Source organism: Eleutherodactylus coqui, chromosome 3 (genome assembly GCF_035609145.1).
Source record: "Eleutherodactylus coqui strain aEleCoq1 chromosome 3, aEleCoq1.hap1, whole genome shotgun sequence".
Lineage (NCBI taxonomy): Eukaryota > Metazoa > Chordata > Amphibia > Anura > Eleutherodactylidae > Eleutherodactylus > Eleutherodactylus coqui.
In genome coordinates this window covers 147,281,749-147,302,942 of record NC_089839.1, presented here as the reverse complement: position 1 = coordinate 147,302,942, position 21,194 = coordinate 147,281,749, and the positions used below count along the sequence as shown (strand labels likewise).

Genomic DNA, 21,194 nt, shown 5'->3' with positions numbered 1-21,194 from the left:
CCTATAGCCACAGTGCCATAGGCCAGTCCCACAAGTGTATCCCCTCTAAGAAAAAAGCAGCAGTGTGCTTGCAGGGGATATAATGTGCTATGTTTTTCTTAGTTCTGCAAATGAATGGGCCTCTGTAATCTTAGAGCTTTTCCCATTCGTCCTCGTTTCACTTTCTGGCTCTGTATAAGACACAGCACATGAAATCTACTGTTCTCGGCACACAGTTGCATTATTTATATATAAGCTCAGTGAGATGAGAAAAAGTTGGTATTAACTAGACTTCCATGAATGTGCGGAGAAACTCAGTACAAACTTCTCAAGTTTCTGAGTACAAGTTGACTGATGAATAGTTCATTCCAACTAAAAAGGGACACTGTATAGAAACAATGGAGCTTTTCAGTATGAAACGTAACTTTTTGGATGTCATTCTGACAGCAAAGTGTTAACGTGATACTGCATAATATATACTTTATATATCAAGTCCACTTGTTTTATTGCTCTGTAGTTTACATAAAACAAACAGATTGGATTTATTCACCACGCCGAGCCTGACTGAACTACAGGTCATATCAAGGATAGCAGTTCTTCCAGAGTGTTATGTGACTTTCTGACTTTTTCTGTCCTAAGCTTTTACCTCTATCCTGATATCTGTTTTAGCAAATGCAATATTTAAATGCCATAAAAGAACCATTCTGAAGCATCTTTTCTTAGAACTCTGCATTGTGCAGTTCCTCTGTTCTTCCTCCTGGAAATGTATGAATAAATTGAAAACTAGGTGCTACTATTGCCCTTGATAATGGCATGTGAGCCACTGCCACAGTCCAATGACAGTGTCAGACTGTATAAGGATACACCCTATTGATAAAGGGAATGGCAGTGCCCACTTGTCAATGTATTTATACATTTCCCAGAGGAATAACAGGGAGACATCATTTCATGGATAAAATGAGTTGCATTGAAGTTAAGGTCTCCTAATTTTTTTTCTCAAAAAGTCCTTACCCCAGAAAGATGGAGGTATTGTCAGTTCTCAACATAATCTCCCTCTTGTCGTACACATTCTTCACAGCACAGAAGCCCTGATGGCATGGCCACTGCGAACGCTTCTTTAGGGGTTTGCTTTGGCAACTGAAAAGTTGCTGATGCAAGAGTATCATAACTGAAAAACATGGAATCATGGAAAATGTCCTTCATCGTTGGAAAAAGCCTGGGCGATTCTGACTCCCATTAAAGTCAATGGGAGTAAAAATCGGTTTCACTAAGTTGCCCTCCAGAAGGTATCCAATGCAGCCAAAGCCTATCGAATTGCACAGCAATACAGCCACACATCTGGGGAACACTGTGCTCCTCCCCAAAATTGGTCAAAATAGTGTACTGTGGTGTTGGTGTCACTGAAAACAAAAGAAGGCCCACATAGAGACTCGTAGATCAAGAATTGCACCAAGGAAGACATTGTTTTACAAGCAAAGTTTTTCAAGGACAGTCTCTGCCAGGTGAACACAACACTCAAACACAAGCCTCCTTCTCATCCTGCAAGGAAAAACAGTAAAATTACCAAAAAATGATGCCAAGGAAGACAGCAGGTGCTACAGATGTAATGCATGGGCAGAACCATTTCTAAAGAAAGGCAGTGGGGTTGCCTCATTTCCTGCAGAACGTGGAGTTGTTGCTTCAGTGGGAGCCTCTTGATGTGCCAACTTCACCCATTTTTGTTTCCTTTTAATGTAGTTTTATGCAACTTTTCAACTAACTGTGTAGTTTGCAGAAAACCACTACTAAGCTACGTAAGGACTGCAAATAATTTGTAGTGGTCAGACTGGTGACTTTGAATGATGTCTGAGGCCACAAACAGTAAATTGCGGTACTCCCCATGCCAAAGTGTAGTTTGTCTGTCTGCTTTGCTGCTATATATATTGACAGCAGTAGAAATATCCCCTCTCCCAATGCACAAATCATGATGCAGCTTCTTTCTCTGCTCCCTCCAATAGTACAGCATTATTGAGCTCTCAATATTTGCTTCCATTGGAAGACTGTAACACATCTCACTATAGAGGCACATATCAGATATGTTACCCATAAGGTCCTATTGTAAAAAAACATACTGTGCGGAACGGAGGCATAACTTGAAGCTGCTGGGCCAAGTGCAAAATCTGGAACTGGGCCCCCAACTATGAATCTTCATTGATAGCATTGGTTTGCAATATGGGGAAGAGAGACTTTATGGGCCCCCTAGGAACCCTGTGCCAAGGTGTGACCGCACCCTCTGCACTCCCTATCTGTACGCCCATGGTGCAGGATACTTCTTTTACTACATACCTTTCCATGCTAATTGTACATCACTAACATATCTTTTTAAATGTTCTTGGTTATGTTGGTTTCCTGCATGGTTAATAGATTCTTGATGATAACTACTAATGGCCAATATTACGGTGCAAAAACAAAATATTAAAATAAACAATTATTAAAAGAATTATATTGGATTATCATCTGTCATGAGCTTTCTGCTGCTCAAACCATTGACATTGGAACAGACTCCCTCATTACAAAAAATTATATTATACGCCAAATTCAGACAGAGTTGTGCCCAGGAATCTCAGGCACAATTCACACAGTACAGCACACAGACACCCTGTCCATGTGCTGTCTGATCTGCGGGGAAAGTGAGCATTGTAGGTCCTATTCTTGTCCGTGATACGGATGAGAATAGGATATGTGGCGATTTTTTTTTCCACTTAAGCTATGGGTCCGTGTGTAAAAGCCCTCTTGTGAATAGCCTCATTGGCTATAATGGGTCCGTTTGCTGTCTGCAAAATACACGGACTGTTCATAGACAAAATAGATGGCTGTTAGAATCTCTAAAACACTGTGGTGTTTCACAATAGACATATTTTACATAACTTTGAAGCAGCCACAAGGAGCTGAGTCCAAGTGCAGGAAGGTGAGTCCACTGTGCAGCTTACCCCCCACCCTGCTTAGCTCGTTTGACAGGTCTCTCCTTATTTGCATACAATAAGGGGAGAAGCTACATAGTAGACCCATCTCCTGGTCCCAATAGCTATTAAAACTATGTTTACTCTTTAACGCTGCGGCAAAATCATAGAATCGCTTCCTGTAGTTCAGACAGCATAAAGATCATGACAGATTCTCTTTAAGGGCTCCCACCCACTAGCGTTTTTTTACTGCGAAATTCGCAGCGTTTTTTTTTTTCTGCAGGGGTCTTTGGGCTATGGGAGTTGTAAAGCTAAAATCGGGATTGCGCAAAATCGCGATTTTGCGGTAAATCGCGATTTTGCGCGATCGCGATTTTAGCTTTACAAGTCCCATAGACCCCCTGTAGAAAAAAAAAACGTGCGAATTTCGCAGTGAAAAAAAACGCTAGTGGGTGGGAGCCCTAACAGCGACACATTACACACATTTACCACCTAAAAGGGGTTATGCCATAATCTGCACTTTTTCATAAACCCTCTATACCTTCCTATTTACCAGAAACATAGTATTTCATGCCTTCAGTGCTTTTTTTTACTACTTTTGTTTCCCGGTTCTTCTAGTCTGACTGCTTGCTGCACTTTGTTACCTGCGAGGACCTGCAAATTGGCACATGTGACCGCCACTTTACTACAGTTCCTGCAAGCCCTCAGTCTAGTTGTGCTAGACGACATATGCTCGCAGCAAAACTGCACATGCGCAGTCACACAGCACAGTGAGAAGGAACACCGCTCTAGTAAAATTGTCATGCTATAGTACATATGCTTGATGGGATAAGAACATAACAGTAGGACATAACTAGGCCCGTTAAGAAGAAGATCTGATGGGATATTTGGTGGGGAGTAACTGAGGAGCCATGCTTTTTACTAATTGATTATAATAGCAAATAATTATTTTAAAACTTGGGCACATTGAGAATTGAATAAGTGTTTGCTAATACCCCTTTAAACTCAGGGGTGGACATACCGCTACATTCAGCTACACAAGAACCCTTCATAACCACATTATTGAGGTCTGGTTATCGGTAGCTAGCTTCAATAAGGTAGGGCATGTTGCATAGTACATCTGGTATGACATAGCAACATGGAATGGTTTCTACTTCACAATAGTCTGCAATTCATAATGTATATTTTTGATTTCAGATATATTAAACATCATTGTGTGCTTTTGCTTTATTTTACTAAAGGGAGAGGTCAAGCAATGTGGGCACACCAGCAATATCATGTGTGGAACAATACAAATGTTTTTGAGGGCCCATATACACACATAGGTGCTGCTTACCGTATAACTTATTTTTTATCAATCTCGTCTGAATAAAGTATGAACAGATAAAGCTTAAATAATACAGTATTATCAAGTCTTCCTTTAGAGTAATCAGAATCCCCATCAGTCCTCCCTTTACTCCCTCCTTTTTTGTGTGTGTCATGCTTCAATGCAAAAGTCATGCTTTGTACTTGGAAGCTTTTGCACATACATTGTGTGTTTCTAGCAAAACTTAATCTGAAGGGTTTGAAACAAAACATAAAAAGTAACTGTGCCTTCAAAAAACTCTCAACATATCATAGGACAAAAGGTTTGATTGCCGAGGCTCCAGTTACTGGGTCTCACAACATTTGCTAGAGAGAAGCAGCTACGGCAGGATGCACATGAACGGATTTGCATTACAGAATCTGCAGAGGCCTTCTATACCACGGATCTGCAGCAAATACCGTCCATAGCATGCTATGGAAAAGCACTTCTTCCTGCACACGAGTGGAAATCAATTGCAATTCCACTTGTGCAGGAACTATCACAGCATGTTTTCATTTTTGCATGGGTTCTGTGTGGACAGCTTCCATTAAAGTCAATAGAAGCCGTCCAACCCGCGGTTCAAAGGTCACGGGTACCCGTGTCATTGCCTAGCGACGGCACGGGAAAAGCAGGGATTTAAGAAAAAAATTGTACTGCACATGTCCGACAGCGAGCCGTGTGGACCATCCGCAGTACAGGTAAAGAAGACAAGAAGCAGGTACACCCGGAAGTAGACTAAGCACAGGGTCGGATTCCGCTACGGGCTCCTGTATGTGGAATCCGACCCATTCGCGTGCAGCCGGCCTAAAACACCTTTCTGAATGCTGTCACTGTTCGCTAGTTTTGAAACTTCCCTTTGAAATGGGAAGATGACCAGCAGTGCCATGAGCTCAGGAGTGGCAGAAACCAGTGTGACCCAGATCTACACATCTACTGTTAAGAGACGTCTGGCCAGTAGTTGTCTTCATAACAGAATTGCGGCCAAAAAGCCATAACTGCAAAGTAAGAAGGCCAAGCGACTCAACTAGGCATGATAATATAGGAACTGTTGTGCAGAAAAATAACAGCAGGTGAGTCAATATTTGAAATATATGACTGTAACAGAAGGCAGTTTGTTCGCTAAAGGGCTGGAGAGCGGTACAATAATGAGTGTCTGCAGGCAGCAGTGAAGCACGGTGGAGAGCGGTACAATAATAAGTGTCTGCAGGCAGCAGTGAATCATGGTGCAGAGCAGTACAATAATGAGTGTCTGCAGGCAGCAGTGAAGCATGGTAAAAAGAGGAACAATAATGAGTGTCTGCAGGCAGCAGTGAAGCATGGTAAAAAGAGGAACAATAATGAGTGTCTGCAGGCGGCAGTGAAGCATGGAGGAGAGCGGTACAATAATGAGTGTCTGCAGGCAGCAGTGAAGCACGGTGAAGAGTGATACAATAATGAGTGTCTGCAGGCAGCAGTGAAGCATGGTGGAGAGGACTTTAATAATGCGTGTCTGCAGGCAGCAGTGAAGCATCGTGGAGAGCCTTAGAATAATGAGTGTCTGCAGACAGCAGTGAAGCATGGTGGAGAGCACTATAATAATACGTGTCTGCAGGCAGCAGTGAAGCATGGTGGAGAGTGGTACAATAATAAGTGTCTGCAGGCAACAGTGAAGCATGGCGGAGAGCAGTACAATAATCAGTGTCTGCAGGCAGCAGTGAAGCATGGTGGCGAATGCTACAATAATGAGTGTCTGCCGGCAGCAGTGAAGCATCATGGAGAGCTTTACAATAGTCAGTGTCTGCAGGCAGCAGTGCAGCATGGTGGCGAGTGCTACAATAATGAATGTTTGCAGGCAGCAGTGAAGCATGGTGGAGAGTGTTACAATAATGAGGGTCTGCAGGCAGCAGTGGGGCATGGTGGAGAGCGCTACAATAATGAGGGTCTGCAGGCAGCAGTGAAGCATCGTGAAGAGCTCTACAATAATGAGTGTCTGCAGGCAGCAGTGAAGCATGGTGGAGAACGGTACAATAATGAGTGTGTGCAGGCAGCAGTGAAGCATGGTGGAGGTTACTTGATCATTTGGAGCTGCATTTTAGCAAACAGAGTTGGGGATTTGGTCACGATTAATGGTGTCCTCAATGATGATAAATACAGGCAGATACATTTCTATCGTGCAATACCATCAGGGAGGCATCTGATTAATATTAACTTTATTCTGCAGCAGGACAACACCACTAAACATCCAGACAATATCATTAAGAACTGTGTTCAGGGTAAGGGTGACTACCCACTAGTGTTTTTTTTCGCTGCGTTTTTTTCCCAATTGTCAGTGGGACTTTCTAATGTTAAAAACGCGACGCAATGCAACTTGTGTTTTTGGTGCATTGCGTTTTTTAATATTAAAACTCTAGTGGGTAGTCACCCTAAAGAAGAACTAGGAGTCCTGGTTGTGATGATATGACCCCCACAGAGTCCTGAACTCAACATTATTGAGTCTGGAATCACATAAAGAGACAGAAGGATTTGAGCATACCGACATCCACAGAAGATCTGTGCTTAGTTCTTCAAAATGTCTGGAACAACCTCGCAGCCAAGTTCCTTTAAAAACTGTGTGCAAGTGAACCTAGAAGAATTGATGGTGTTTTAAAGACAAAGAAAGCTCACAACGAATATTGATGTGATTTCTCTTTTGCTCATTTACTTTGTATTTTGTTACTGGACAAAAATAAACTATTAACACTTCTACTTTTGAAAGCATTCTTACTTTGCAGCATTTTTTCCACACCTGCCTAAAACTTTGGCAGAGTACTGTATATACGGTATATATGATTAGTCATAACATTAAAACCACTGATATATGAAATGAATTACATTAAGTAGCAAAGGCAGTAGAAAAGGAAAAACTTCACATTTTTAAATATGCAATTTTTCTAACGCCACAAATGTGATTTATTGCAAGTAGTCTTTTATTTCTGCAATTTCCATACTGGATCATTAATTCCTGGAATTTGTTGAAACATTAGCTTTCAGGCGGCTCCTGTAGTCTTCTGATACCATGCTACTGCCTGAACTCAATGCATCAAAAGTACCTACTTAACCCCTTAGTGACCACCCATACTTGTTTTCACATCCTGGATGTCTGGGCTTTAATCTATGGGGCCATAAAAACACGCTGGCCCTGTAGAGTAAAGCCCTAGGGTGTGTTTGTGTGAGAGCTCCCTGCTCCAATAGACGAGAGCCTGGAGCTGTCATGGGGGGCCACAGTTTGCACTCCCCAGTCATGCGATCGCCGTTATCCAATGGATAACATAGATCGCATAAAAATTTTAAAAAAGTTTTAAAAAGTTAAGGTGTCATCTCTCCTCATGGATCTAAAAACTACTCACCTCAGAGGAGACACGAAACTACTCACCTCTAGCCTCCGCGATGTCTTGCGGTGATCTGGTCCTGCAAGAACCTGCCATCAGCTTTTGCATGGGCTTTTGCGCATGCGTGCCACCAGAAACAATTTTCAGGTGAGAATGCTCAGTACACACCTCGATCAATGGGCTAAGGGGTCTAGATTTCAAAATAGGGTCACTTGTGTGGAGAATTCTATCGTTTTGGTACCCTGATGGATCTACAATTGGGCAATGGGGCATGCAATTTATTCAGTTGTGCCCTGAAAGCCAAAGGGTGTTCCCTCCATTATAGGCCTAGCCATGTGTCTAATAAGCAGATTAGGACTACAATGTCTATGTTTCTGAACACAGGACAAATGGGGGTATCTAGTTTGGGGTGAAAGTCTTCGTTCATATGTATGCTGTACAAAAAAAATGATTTCAAAATGACACAATTGCCAACAAAATGCAAATCATATTTTTTATCTTCTGATTTGCTTAGATTCATTCAAAAACTGTGGGGTTAAAATATGCAGTACACCTCTAGATGAATTCGTTAAGGGGTCTAAATTTCAAAACTGGGTCATTTGTGGGGGTTTTCTATTGTTTTGCCCACTCAGGGGCTCTAGAAGTGGGCAATGGGGCCTAAAACACCTTCAAGCAAATTTATTTTCTGAAAGCCACCAGCTGCTCCTTTCATTTTTGGCCCTGTTGTGCATCCAGACATTAGATTAGAGCCACAATGGGTAAGTTTCTAAACACAGGATAAACAGGGGTATCCATTTTGGGGTGAAAACACATATTTTAATGTGCACTAGAGAAAAAAAAACTGTCGTAAAATGACATCTTTACAAAAATATGAAATTTTGCTTTTTCTCCTCTAAATTGCATTAACTCCTGAAAAAAATAGTGGGGTCAAAATACTCATGACACCCCTCTGTAAGGGGTATATTTTTTAAAATGGGGTGATTTGTGGGGGTGCAACGTCCTGCAGCGACCGAGGCACATGCTGAGTAGATAGTGGGGTAGAGATAGCACTTGTCACAGTGGCTCTACAAACTCCTTCTCTGAGGGACACGCGCAGCCTCAACCAAGGCACCGCTAGGCCTCTTCCAGGCAAATCTGTGACAGCAGTTACCCAAATTAGTGCTGTGGTGGATCTGAAGAGTTGTCACTGGTGACACCACTGTTCCTTTATTCCATTGGATGTCCAACGGGCAAATAAGAGAGACCACACACAGTTGAATTTGGAAAACTCAATCACTGGGAATGGGCAGTGACTGGAACTTTACTTCTCCACCTTACAACTTCACACACCAGTGCAGGAAGAACAGTTCAACGAGGTCAGGAAGGAGAACACAGGGTGGCACCAGGCCTACAGTCTAGGTTATCTGGATGACTCCGCTCCTGGACACACATACTGGAGGAGAACACAACACTCCACTGACACTCAGTTGCAGGTGGATACTTGGACACTGCACGGCGGCTCCTTCTCTCACTCAAGAGTCCTGAGGTTGAAACATCAGGGTGCCTCTCCTCGGCTTTCATTCTTGACCATGTTAGAGTTGAAGGTACCCCCATGTGGCCGACACTTTCCCTCCACACTCTACCATTGAGGAAAATCGGACTTTACTCGCACACACTGCACTCCTATATATACCTTTCATACCCACGTGACATGACAATTGGTTACAATTTCCAGACATATCCCAGACATTAACTTCTTACATGCTGCAGCTGTGCAATACACATAACTGAAGACAAGACAATCTGCACAGTGCATCCATATGAAAGACATGACATGTATGACACTTATGGAGGGGCTTGACATATGAACTTTGGCCCACTACAGGGGTATCTATCATTCTGATATCTTTGAGCCTATGCAAAGTGCTGATTACTTGGGTGTCACGGTTAACAGACCCCAACAATCTCCTAGGCCATTAATGGTATAAAGCTGAACAACCTGTTTAACCCCTTTACTGCTATAGACCACCAGGGATTCTGACATTAGCCCCTCCGCTGCCCTAGGTGACCAGGAATATTGACATTACCTTGTTATGTCAAAGTAGTCAGCTCATCCGTATCAGAAGCAATCAATATAGATCCTTGAAACAATGTATGGAGATGGGAAGGTGCACAGATTACTCAGTGGATGTCAAGTCATTATTAAACCAGCAAACATAGCATGTCTTCCAGCACCTTATTCTTTAAAATCACTTTATTAATGACATGGATAAAACATGGCACCAAATATTCATAGCCGTGTTACAACATGTTTATAGTGTGTGAATTCTCTCTAAATTAGGGCAAACTGCGAGATGATGTTAAAATAGTTAAAAGCATGTATCAACCAACAGCTGTTCTATTCCAAGTCACACTAATAAAGCAATCCGGTGTGTAATCAAATACATCTATGTGTGTGTATATATATATATATATATATATATACACATGTATCTGAATGCACACTGAATCGCTTTAATAACGTGACTTGGGATAGAACACAATATAATATGCCTATACTTACTCTGTGTATGTTAGTACAAGTACAAAAAAACATTTTTATAATTAAGACTCAAAGGGTGTCTTGTTCTCAACTGAAATATCCAAAAGGCCTCTCGATGCCTCAGATATTTCAGCCAATCTCCTGCTCAACTGGGTTTCTTAAAGGGGTTGTCCCGCGCCGAAACGGGTTTTTTTTTTTTCAATAGCCCCCCCGTTCGGCGCGAGACAAACCCGATGCAGGCATAAAAAAAACAAACCGTCCAGTACTTACCCGAATCCCCGCGCTCCGGCGACTTCTGACTTACCTTGTGAAGATGGCCGCCGGGATCTTCACCCTCGGTGGACCGCAGGTCTTCTGTGCGGTCCATTGCCGATTCCAGCCTCCTGATTGGCTGGAATCGGCACACGTGACGGGGCGGAGCTACGAGGAGCCGCTCTCCGGCACGAGTGGCCCCATTCAGAAGGGAGAAGACCGGACTGCGCAAGCGCGTCTAATCGGGCGATTAGACGCTGAAGATTAGACGGCACCATGGAGACGGGGACGCTAGCAACGGAGCAGGTAAGTGAATAACTTCTGTATGGCTCATATTTAATGCACGATGTATATTACAAAGTGCATTAATATGGCCATACAGAAGTGTATACCCCCACTTTGTTTCGCGGGACAACCCCTTTAACCCTTTCTATCCCATAAAAGGTGAATGATGATAAACTTTTTTTATGGCTGTTAATGAAGTGTTCTGCGGCACCCGATATATTCCTATTAGAGATGAGCGAACCTACTCGGCCACGCCCCTTTTTCGCCCGAGTGCCGCAATTTTCGAGTACTTCTGTACTCGGGCAAAAAGATTCGGGGGGGCGCCGTGGGTGAGTGGGGGGGTTGCAGCGGGGAGTGGGGGGGAGAGGAAGAGAGAGAGGGCTCCCCCCTGTTCCCCACTGCTACCCCCCGCTCCGCCACACTCAGCTATCTCTAGCAGTCCCATTAAAAATTAATGTAGCAGCACTGTGCATACGCGCCTACTGCTCCATTCAATCGGTGGGGATCTCAGCAGCGAGAGCCCCACTGATCAAACCTTTATCACCTATCCTGTGGATAGGTGGCAAAAGTCCATTTTGTACAACCCCTTTAACTGCCCAGCACATTAGCTATAAAGTCTTAGAGGAAATATTGTTGTCAATGCAGCTAAAAGTTGTAGGTAGACCATGATTGTGGAAAAGTAATAGGAGAAAAGAGGCCCAAGGTGAACTTTTTACCAGGGCCCATGAGTCTTTAACTACATCCCTGATTGCATCTGATGGATCCGGTTCCTAGCATTGGAACATGCCGTGGTCAACTTACTGCTACTTGTAATGGTGTTCACAGACACCCACTGTGCATTCAAGTGCAACATAATTCCATTCAACAGAATGGTGATGCGCTGCAGCGCCAGGAAAAGCTTTGAAAATAATTTATTGCAAAATATATAATTAAATTCCTCTAGCTTTACCTTGGACATTGGATACAATTACATGACTCTTGATAAGTTTGTTACTTGGGAGCCTTGTCTTACTAAAGGTGGCAATAAACATTAGATAAATCTCTACCAAATCTGATGATTTCAACGGAGCTGGATGACCGATCAAGGAATATGGTATGGGGTCCGAATGGGTTGCTATAGCACCAGGAGGCTAGAACATGACCTATGGTCTTGCCATCTACCAAAATAATACTCTTTTATAATGAAGTATAGCAGTGTATTATACTAACGATCAAAAGTGATGACCTTCAAGTCCCACTGTGGGACAAATAGAAAAAGTGTGCAGGTGACCTTGAACTGAAAACCCAAAGAGTTATAAAGGATGCAAATGAAACGCAGACTGGATGTCAGCTTTAGGGCTTATTCAGACGACCGTATATCGGCTGGGTTTTCAGCCTGGCCGATATACGGCGACTCTCTCTGCAGGGGGAGGAGGCTGGAAGAGCCGGGAGCAGTGCACTGGGCTCCTGCCCCCTCTCTGCCTCCTCTCCGCCCCTCACCACTATTTGCAATGGGAGGGGCAGGGCTAAGTTCTGGGGGGGGGGGGGGGGGAGCTCCGCCCCCTCCGCTCTCATTGCAAATAGTGGAGAGGGGGTGGAGAGGAGGCGGGAGCTCAGTGCACTGCTCCTGGCTCTTCCAGCCACCTCCCCCTGCAGAGAGGGACGCCGTATATCGGCTGTGCGTGAAAACCCAGCCAATATACAGTCGTCTGAATGCGCCCTTAGCCAACAAAGGCCCATTGTCAAAAGTCCTAACTAGCAAAACAGCCTGATCAAAAGTGCAACAGCCGACAGATGAGGGGATTTATCAATCTCATCATTTGAAGAACTGCTGTAGGGAGAGGACAAATACAAACACAAAAAAGCTGTACTGCGCACAACCGCCTGCGAGCCTTCACCATTATACATAATACATTAAGCAGACGTACGTAGGGTCACCGGCCTCTCGCACGCAGTATCCGACCTCCTCGTATGAGTCTGGCCTGAAGTTGAGCGATAAACGAAAAGTAAATGAATAGTAAACGATGGGTTTGCATTCAGACGTAACGCTTATCGTGGATTTTCATTCTTTGAACAAATTTTGCGTGGTAATCATGTCGTGTGATTGGCTCTTCAGGCTGGGCTCATATTAGCGGGTCGGATTCTGCATGTCAGAGACCTGCAGCAGATTCCGGGTATGAGCACGGGTAATGACCTTGCGTAACTCCATTAACTGTATTGCGTCTGACTGCGGAGGCTCGCAGGCGGTCATGCGCAGTACAATTTTTAGGTATTTCCCGCACCGTCACTTAGCGATAACGCAAGTACTTGCAGCCCATACGCAATGTTTATTGCGTATGGGCTGCGGGTTGGATGCCTCCAATCACATCAATGGGGGCCGTCCACGTGGATTCGGCGCCAATCTAGAGCACGCTACGATTTTTCTTACGCTCACAGAATATGTAATGCGAGTGTGAAGGAAAATTCGAAAATGCATTCGAAAGTCCGCGCAGAAGCTGATTGTGAAATCCACAATTCAAATTTGGTCGTGTGGGCAATGAATTGCCGACACTAGTGAACGATGGGTGGAGGATTACGCTGGCACACCATGCAGTCGTTCGCAGTACCAGCGAGTGCTGATTATTTTTATGCCTGTGTAAAACGAACGAGAAGCTAATTTTTGTCCGTCAATCGTTGGCCGTGTTTACGATTAACAAATATCGCTCAAATTCGCAAGATCCAACGATTTCTTTGAAAGATAATGGCTGTGTGTAAAGCACCTTAGACTGCCGAGAGCCGCGGAGAAGGAGGAAGTAGTCGAGCTACAAGGAAACAGAGTTTGAGTGAGAAGACTACTGAAGAAATGTCTGAGAGGTGACGGGAGCTGCGGGAGGCGCTGAGCACTGCGGGGTGAGCCCAGCACACAGGGAGGTGCCCGGGAGGAGGAGGCGGCTGCACGGGACGGAGGAGGAGGGCTGAGCCCGGGCTCTACTCACACAGCGGAATAAGGAAGCGCCGTCAGCCCGGGGTCCCCGACCAGGACTGAGCAGCAGTCACCCGGAGCAGCCGGTCAGCAGCAGGTAAGAGAAGTGTGCAGACACCGGACACTGACCGGCCAGGAGCCGAGCTCCACAGGTGGAGGAGGAGAAGGAGAAGGGTCCTGGGTGAGAGGGCAGGTGCCCGGAGGTGGAGAAGGGTCCTGGGTGAGAGGGCAGGTGCCCGGAGGTGGAGAAGGGTCCTGGGTGAGAAGGGTGAGGGGGCAGGTGCCCGGAAGGGAAGAAGGGTCCGGGGTGATGGGGCAGGTGCTCGGAGGGGAAGAAGGGTCCGGGGTGAGGGGGCACGTTCCAGGAGGGGGAGAAGGGTCCGGGGAGAGGGGGCAGGTGCCCGGAGGGGGAGAAGGGTCCGGGGAGAGGGGGCAGGTGCCCGGAGGGGGAGAAGGGTCCGGGGAGAGGGGGCAGGTGCCCGGAGGGGGAGAAGGGTTCGGGGAGAGGGGGCAGGTGCCCGGAGGGGGAGAAGGGTCCGGGGAGAGGGGGCAGGTGCCCGGAGGGGGAGAAGGGTTCGGGGAGAGGGGGCAGGTGCCCGGAGGGGGAGAAGGGTCCGGGGAGAGGGGGCAGGTGCCCGGAGGGGGAGAAGGGTCCGGGGAGAGGGGGCAGGTGCCCGGAGGGGGAGAAGGGTCCGGGGAGAGGGGGCAGGTGCCCGGAGGGGGAGAAGGGTCCGGGGAGAGGGGGCAGGGAGCAGGTGCCAGGAGGGGGAGAAGGGTGAGGGGGAAGGTGCCTGGAGAGGGAGAAGGGTCCGGGGAGAGGGGGCAGGTGCCCGGAGGGGGAGAAGGGTCCGGGGAGAGGGGGCAGGTGCCCGGAGGGGGAGAAGGGTCCGGGGAGAGGGGGCAGGGAGCAGGTGCCAGGAGGGGGAGAAGGGTGAGGGGGAAGGTGCCTGGAGAGGGAGAAGGGTCTGGGGTGAGGGGGCAGGTGCCCGGTGGGGGGGGGGAGAGGAGAGGGGGCAGGTGCCCGGTGGGGGGGGGGGGGGGGGGAGAGAAGGGGGCAGGGGACAGGTGCCCGGTGGGGGGGAGAGGGGGCAGGTGCCCGAAGGCAGAGGAAAGTACACTGTGTAATTGGGTTACAGAGTGAACCGGTGGCAGGGGTGAGGTGAGTGCAATAAGTGGGCAAAGTGAGTGGAAGAAGAAAATAACGAGGTATAAATTAAGAAGTCGATGAATGTAAGAAAAGTAGTGGAGGACAAGAGAGAAGGTGGAGATGGGAAGAAGTGTAATAACGTGTAAGTAGTGATGGAGTTTTGTTTGTGGAAAGAATATTTAGAGTTTGGGGGCTATTTAGATGCACCCGAGTTGTTTCTTCATCCATCCTGTATATTTGTTCACACTCGCGCTCATCTTTCCCATTGTACGGCTTCGGGGTACCGTGCGCCCAGCTCCATCATAGGAGCTGACAAAAATGACAGCCATGGATTAGAATGGGGTCTGGCATTACGCCTGGCATTTTACCTGATGTGCTATTTCATCGAGAATTTTGTGCTGGCTGTACACTGAAGGTTCCAAATAGGGCTGATGGGATCATGGCCTGTGTGGCGTCTACAGAAATCCATGCACATGCTGCAAAAACTACCGCATTCAGATGAATGGAACTGATTTCGGGGCTACATGGTGGCTTTTTTGCAACTTCCCAGGATCAAGCTGCCAACCAGGAATACTCTGAGATGCAAGTGAGTGCACTCCTGAGTACTGCAGCTATCACTCAGTAGTTCAGTGGAAAGTGGTGCTGCAGAAAGTCTCCATGTAGTCCCTGCTTCTATTCATGTGAATATACCCAAAGAGGTATAGAAAGGGCAAGGGGTCGGAACAAAAAGTGTCATTACATGGTGGAAGGTGTTGGATTTGACAGATGATCTGATCTTTCCCTGATTTGTCGCTACAATTTAGTCTAGTCCCAGCTATAGATCCTGCAGTTTATACAAGTGTCAGTATGACTGTGTGAAGTCGCTCCAAGAAGCTGACTTGTCTTCCTGGGTCTGGCTTCTGTCTGCAAAATCTGTATACAGCCATATTTTTCCACTCTAAGCATCTATAGTAAAGCAGGAAGAATACGTAGAAGATCAGGTGTTGGACCAGAGTAGATCCCACTTACAGAAGTCATTCCTGAGGCCATAATGCAAGTTAGACCCAATAAACTTGGACACAACTTTCATCGGACTGTGACACCTGTCCGATGTGCATGATCATGAATAACACTGCATGTCCTATTCCCCTCTGGGAAAACAGGAATAGAACACGCTACAAGATTGTTTATTTATTTTTTTTATCATTGTATTTCAATAGATTTCCTTTTGAGCTGTACAGAATAGCTACAGTGGCGTCCAGTGGGGAAAAAGTATAGAGATGAATATGTGTATAGCACAATCTGTTCTCCTCAAACGTACAGTGACTTCTAAAAAGGGGGCTTAATGTGAAGGGTCGCTCCTTCTTCTTTGTTTTGTATATTTATCGCCCTCTCTAAATACAGAAGCCACTTTGTGATGATTTTCCCAAAGTCTGAAGGATGAATGTCTTCTGTTCTTGTAACTTTGTAGTTCTACTTTTTCAGTTGAGGGTTCTGATGATATAATGAATGTTTACTTACATCTTGGATGACCCATGTTGTTGTGTAATTGAGGACTGTATAAAGCCTTCTGTGTTCCTTATTCTTCCTGTTTTGTGTACTTTTCATTCCTAACAAGGTTTCCATTGTTGTAATTAATTCCAGGTTTTAGTGTGTTTGGTATTGGTTAGGAGCGATCTGCTAGTGAGTCCTAGAAGGACAAGTGGAGCAACTACCTGGAAAAGGCCGGATGGTTCTTGTGCCCCAGGTTGAAGGTGTGTTCACGGTTGGGTATCCAAGTCAGTAGATACAGTATATCGCACACGATTATTTACATTAATTTCAGTGTAATGGTTTCAATGCACATATTTCTGAGGTTCAACAACTTCACATCACATTTCTGGATTTTGTGATATTAGTGAACAGAATAGCGCTGCACGCTCCTCTGTTTTGTCCGGTGAAATGTCTGAGGGCATGATGGAAACCCAATGGACCCCATTACAGTTAAGGTGGTCTGTCGGGCAATGTTCTCACCTGTCATGTCAGGGATCTGATACATCATTTTTTTTCTGTTGTTCGGCCCCTATGATGGGAGCAGAAGAATGGAAAACGATAGTACCAGTATCAACCAAGGCTTAGTTGGGATTTTGCAGCCAAAAAGTCTTTTTTTTTTGTTCTGCGTCTTTTTTGTCCCCTCTTTCATAGCCTTGGTAAAAAAAGAAACTTGCGGGAGATGCACTGTAATGCGCAGTACAATATTGCTGCCAAACGCGGTGATAGGCCGGCTAACCCCTGGATCTACAGCGGTAAAACCCTGCGTGACTCTCACAGGGTTTTACGCATATGGCTATGTGAGCCCAGCCTTATAGTGTGGTCCTTCAGGCACCATGCGGTTCCACCTTGTTGTGGGTGCTGCACTTCTGTTTCTTCCTTTAGGGCTTCTAGTATACGGTCAAACACCAGAAGGATATGGCGCCCATGTGAGTGAGTCTTTTCTCTTACCAAAATATTTAAGTGATGCTTGTGTAGGTCTCCGATTAGGAATCCACAAAACAAAATTCCTGCTATCCTCCATTCTATGCCATGTTCTGGCAGTATTCTGTGCACCACGAGGCACCGCACACAATAACCAATGGCCCTTGGCAGATTTGCTACAGATGTTTCTGCCAGTTTCTGTCCTATTCACCTTATAGGGTAAACCCGTGCGTTGCCTGCAGCGACAGACCTATGTATGGTATGGATTTTAATTAGCAGAAATTCTGCCTTGGATCTGCTGCTTATGAATTTACCCAAAAGCAAACCTGGACTTCCTCTGCCACATGACAGCACCATGTGCGTGACCCCTAAAAAATTCCCATACAAGTGTGTGGAGACTTCTTCGGTCTGACCCCGTCTCAGAGAGATTTTTGATACTCAGTAACTTGAATGAGTCGCAAATGCGCTCACGTGCTTTATTTATTGACTTGTGTTTCTGTGCATGCTGCGCTATTTTTCATGTCAAAATAACAAACGCGTTGGAAACGCACAAAATCCTTTTTTTTTTCTTGCTGTGATGACTACCTATCATAGCATATTCTGTCATTGAGCATTTCCTCGAAACGCCTCGCCCATTGTTCTCAATGGGAAGCAATTGCATGGCACTCACATGCTGTGCGATGTGCGTGAGATTTGGAGGTTGTATCCCTAAAACATGTTATAATATTGGCTGTTTGGTAATCTATTAATGTGTTTCGGGGATACAACCTCTTGTTCAACATTGACTGCGAGCATCACAAAGTGTGTCAAGGGATTTTCCTGTCTGCACTCCCAATCAGAGGAACAGCAGCTGTGACCCGCTGTTCCTCTGATCATAGTCCTTTCTGAAGAAGGGGTTGTATCCCGTTAAAATATTGTCTGTTTTTCAATCAAGTATATTAATAAAGAAGAATCGGGTCTATAACTTATTGGAATGTTTTGTTTTTGTTTTGTTTTTTATTGTGTGAAGATCACACCATTTTTCTTTCTCCTTTTAGTTTACACATTATGCTCCACTCCATGTACATGGTTGGCATTCGTAGACAGGTGGCACCTCGCCCTATTTCTTACAAGGAATACTAATCCTATAAGTGAAGGAGTTGCACCCCTATCTCTTCTCATCTTGAATCCTCAGGATAGGTCATCAGTAGTTGATCAGCTGTTTGGCCACCCGCGGTCAGTGCCAAAACACAGTATACGGAGCGGAAGCAGATTGCTCCGACCCATGTGTAGTAGCTGGTGTTGGTAGTTACAGGCTGGGCTCCTATTAAAATCGGTGACGGCTGCACCTGCAATTACCAGCATCACCCACTACAAAGGGGTTGGAGTGATCTGCTTCCACTTTGTACAATGTGTTGTAGCGCTGGCAGTGGGCGCACAAATGGCTGATCGGCTGGGGTGCAGTGCTCAGGACTCCAGCTGATTATTGATGACTTAGTCTGAGGATAGTCTGTCAGTAGAAATATCCTGGAAAACCCCTTTAACTTATCAGTTTGCCCTCATGTGCCAGTGCTGCGCTGTAATGTAACTGTTAACTTCTTGCTTTTTGTTTGCACTTTTGGCGGCACATCCCTGCAATGTCAGGGCAATGGGCGATTGTATAATTCCTTGGAAGCAGCATGTTGTAAAAAAGGAATCTTCTCTGAGGTTGCCAAATAAAATCTATGCCAACTGTTCCATCCAAAGTAATAGTATACTGCTCTCTGTGGGCATTTGCAGGTTGTTTAATTAACACTGACAGCGGTTTCACTTGAGCCAAATTCACAACCTCCATGCAGTTGGTATTATGAGTTTAGGTAGAGTCCCCTGGTGCAAGCATCGAGTCGTGACAGTCTCCTAGGATGACGTCACATCATGACATTTTATTGGCAGACTGTTTCTGCGGGGTGGTTTGCCATTGCCTTCCCTAGTCATCTTTACCACCCAGCAAACTGGGCACTCATTTTACCGACCTCGGAAGGATGAAAGGCTGAGTCAATCTTGAGCCCGTTACCAGAACCATGCAGGGATTGAACCTGCAGGTCATAAAAGAGAGCTTAGGACTGCATACTACTGCCTTAACACTCTGTGCCACATTTCTCGTTGGTGAAAGGCCATTATAGTAAACACTAATTCAGCCGCCCACTACCAATGCTATAAAAAATTATTGTATCCTTCCTCCTTTTATGGACAGCTAAAAAGGAAGCTATGCATTATGACGATCAGATGATGTTTTTGGTAATTGCATTCTGATTAATTCTATATGGAATTCTTCTGTTGCCCAAATCACTCTCTTGGCTTAAAGTATTCTCACATGGGGCAATTATCACCCAACTAATCGCTTGAAACAGGGATTTCTACGATAGTCGTACTGCTTACTAAATTAAGCGATTAGCGAGCAACTTCTCACTTAGTGTAAGGGCTGCTTCACATAATTGTAATTTGCTGTGTCCCATGTGCATGAGAGAGTCACATGGGGCACAGCAAGTACACAATGATACTGCCTACTTGCTGCACATCGCCATGCACTATCTTGGGGTCTATGGGAGTCGTTCAGACTTTCAATGACTGCCTGTTCAGTGTGAATGGAGGTGGGTGGCCAGAATAGGTCTCTGGCATGCACCGAATGACTATTGTGCACTTCCACGCCGAGCAGTTGTGCTATGCAAAGGTACTTTTACATTACATTAGGTATAAGGGAAGGAGAAATCTTCATCATAAAATTGAGCTTCCTTCTGGTACTTCTCCAGATGCCTTCAGTAGATCTCTGCCTGTATTCTGTCAATGGGAAGAGTTAATTATGTTCCCACCATGGATTTTGCACGGCAAATCTGCACCGTTTTATGCAGGCTTTGATACAGATTTTAATTGAATTGAATTTCCTGAAACAATTATCCAAGTACAGTTTCTAATATCTCCTCAAATACTCATTAACTTGTTAGGGGACAACAATATTCCGGTTTGTGCAAATAGAAGACCTTGGTGAGCAAATGCATTCTTTGCACCTCTCCAGATGAAAGGATATGGCCCCAAGTAGTAAATCCGGGAGCTGCTTCCGTTTTTAACTACTGGCATACATCAAAGGGTCAGTATCGGGGAGGAATGAAATGCGTGGATAAGGGGAATGCTGGTCTTGTTCTGTTCTCATACAGTAGGAAACTAAGACGGTTGACTTGTCCGGGCTAATCTTTGGACGCAGCTCTTGGCAATCTTCTCTACTGAAAAATCTTGTATCACTTCTTTTTTTTAATGTGTGGCTTACAAGGGAGCTCTAGGATCCCCCTTATGATCTCCGCTCCTTCCATATATGTGTACTGCTTATCTGATAATCTTCTCATTGTTGATTTAGTTCTAGATGTTATCTTGAAATCATTTCATTCTTGGAGTAATGGAAATTTGTACGCGGTGCACAGACTCTCCGGGCAGCGGGTGGTTGGATTGTGCTTCTAAATTCATAGCAAAGCAGCGGCCTGACCTATGATGATTTTAGATGATCATAAACTTCAGTAGCCAAGGTAACAAAGTGGACTCTTCTGAAGAAAATAAATGGCAGGTAATCTCTATAAACGGAGACTGAATGTGTTGGATTAATCCTGGTACTTTTGACTGTTAAGCATCTTACAAACTAGTTGAGATGCATCTATAGGGAGACCAGTGCATTTGAAACATGAGCCTTTTTTATCGCAACGTATGTTCCATATCAACTGTTCACAGAGCAGGTTTAAAGAGGTTCTTCAAGACGAGATATTGATGACCTAACCTCATGATAGGCCATCGGTAACCGATTGACAGTCTGCTGCTCGGGACTCCTTCCGATCAGCTGTTTGAAGAGGCCATAGCGCTCGGATGAGTGCCGCAGCTACTTGTCAGGCTGGTGGCATCACATAAATCATGTCCTGAAAACATCTCCATTCTATTCGGGTGAATGGGGTTGAGTTGCTATACCAGGCACAACCACGACGAATTGTACAGTGCTATGCCTGGCAT

General features: G+C 45.3%; 1 protein-coding gene across 2 annotated transcripts in view; it reads left to right on the top strand.

The window, feature by feature from the left end:
- The first annotated feature begins 13,548 nt into the window (after nucleotides 1–13,548).
- Nucleotides 13,549–21,194, top strand: part of PRKCD (protein kinase C delta) — a 65,101-nt gene continuing 57,455 nt past the window's right edge. For both annotated transcript variants that reach the window (XM_066596281.1, XM_066596280.1), the window contains exon 1: nucleotides 13,549–13,706. The gene's annotated coding sequence lies outside the window, so the exon portion shown is untranslated. The remainder of the gene's footprint in view (nucleotides 13,707–21,194) is intronic.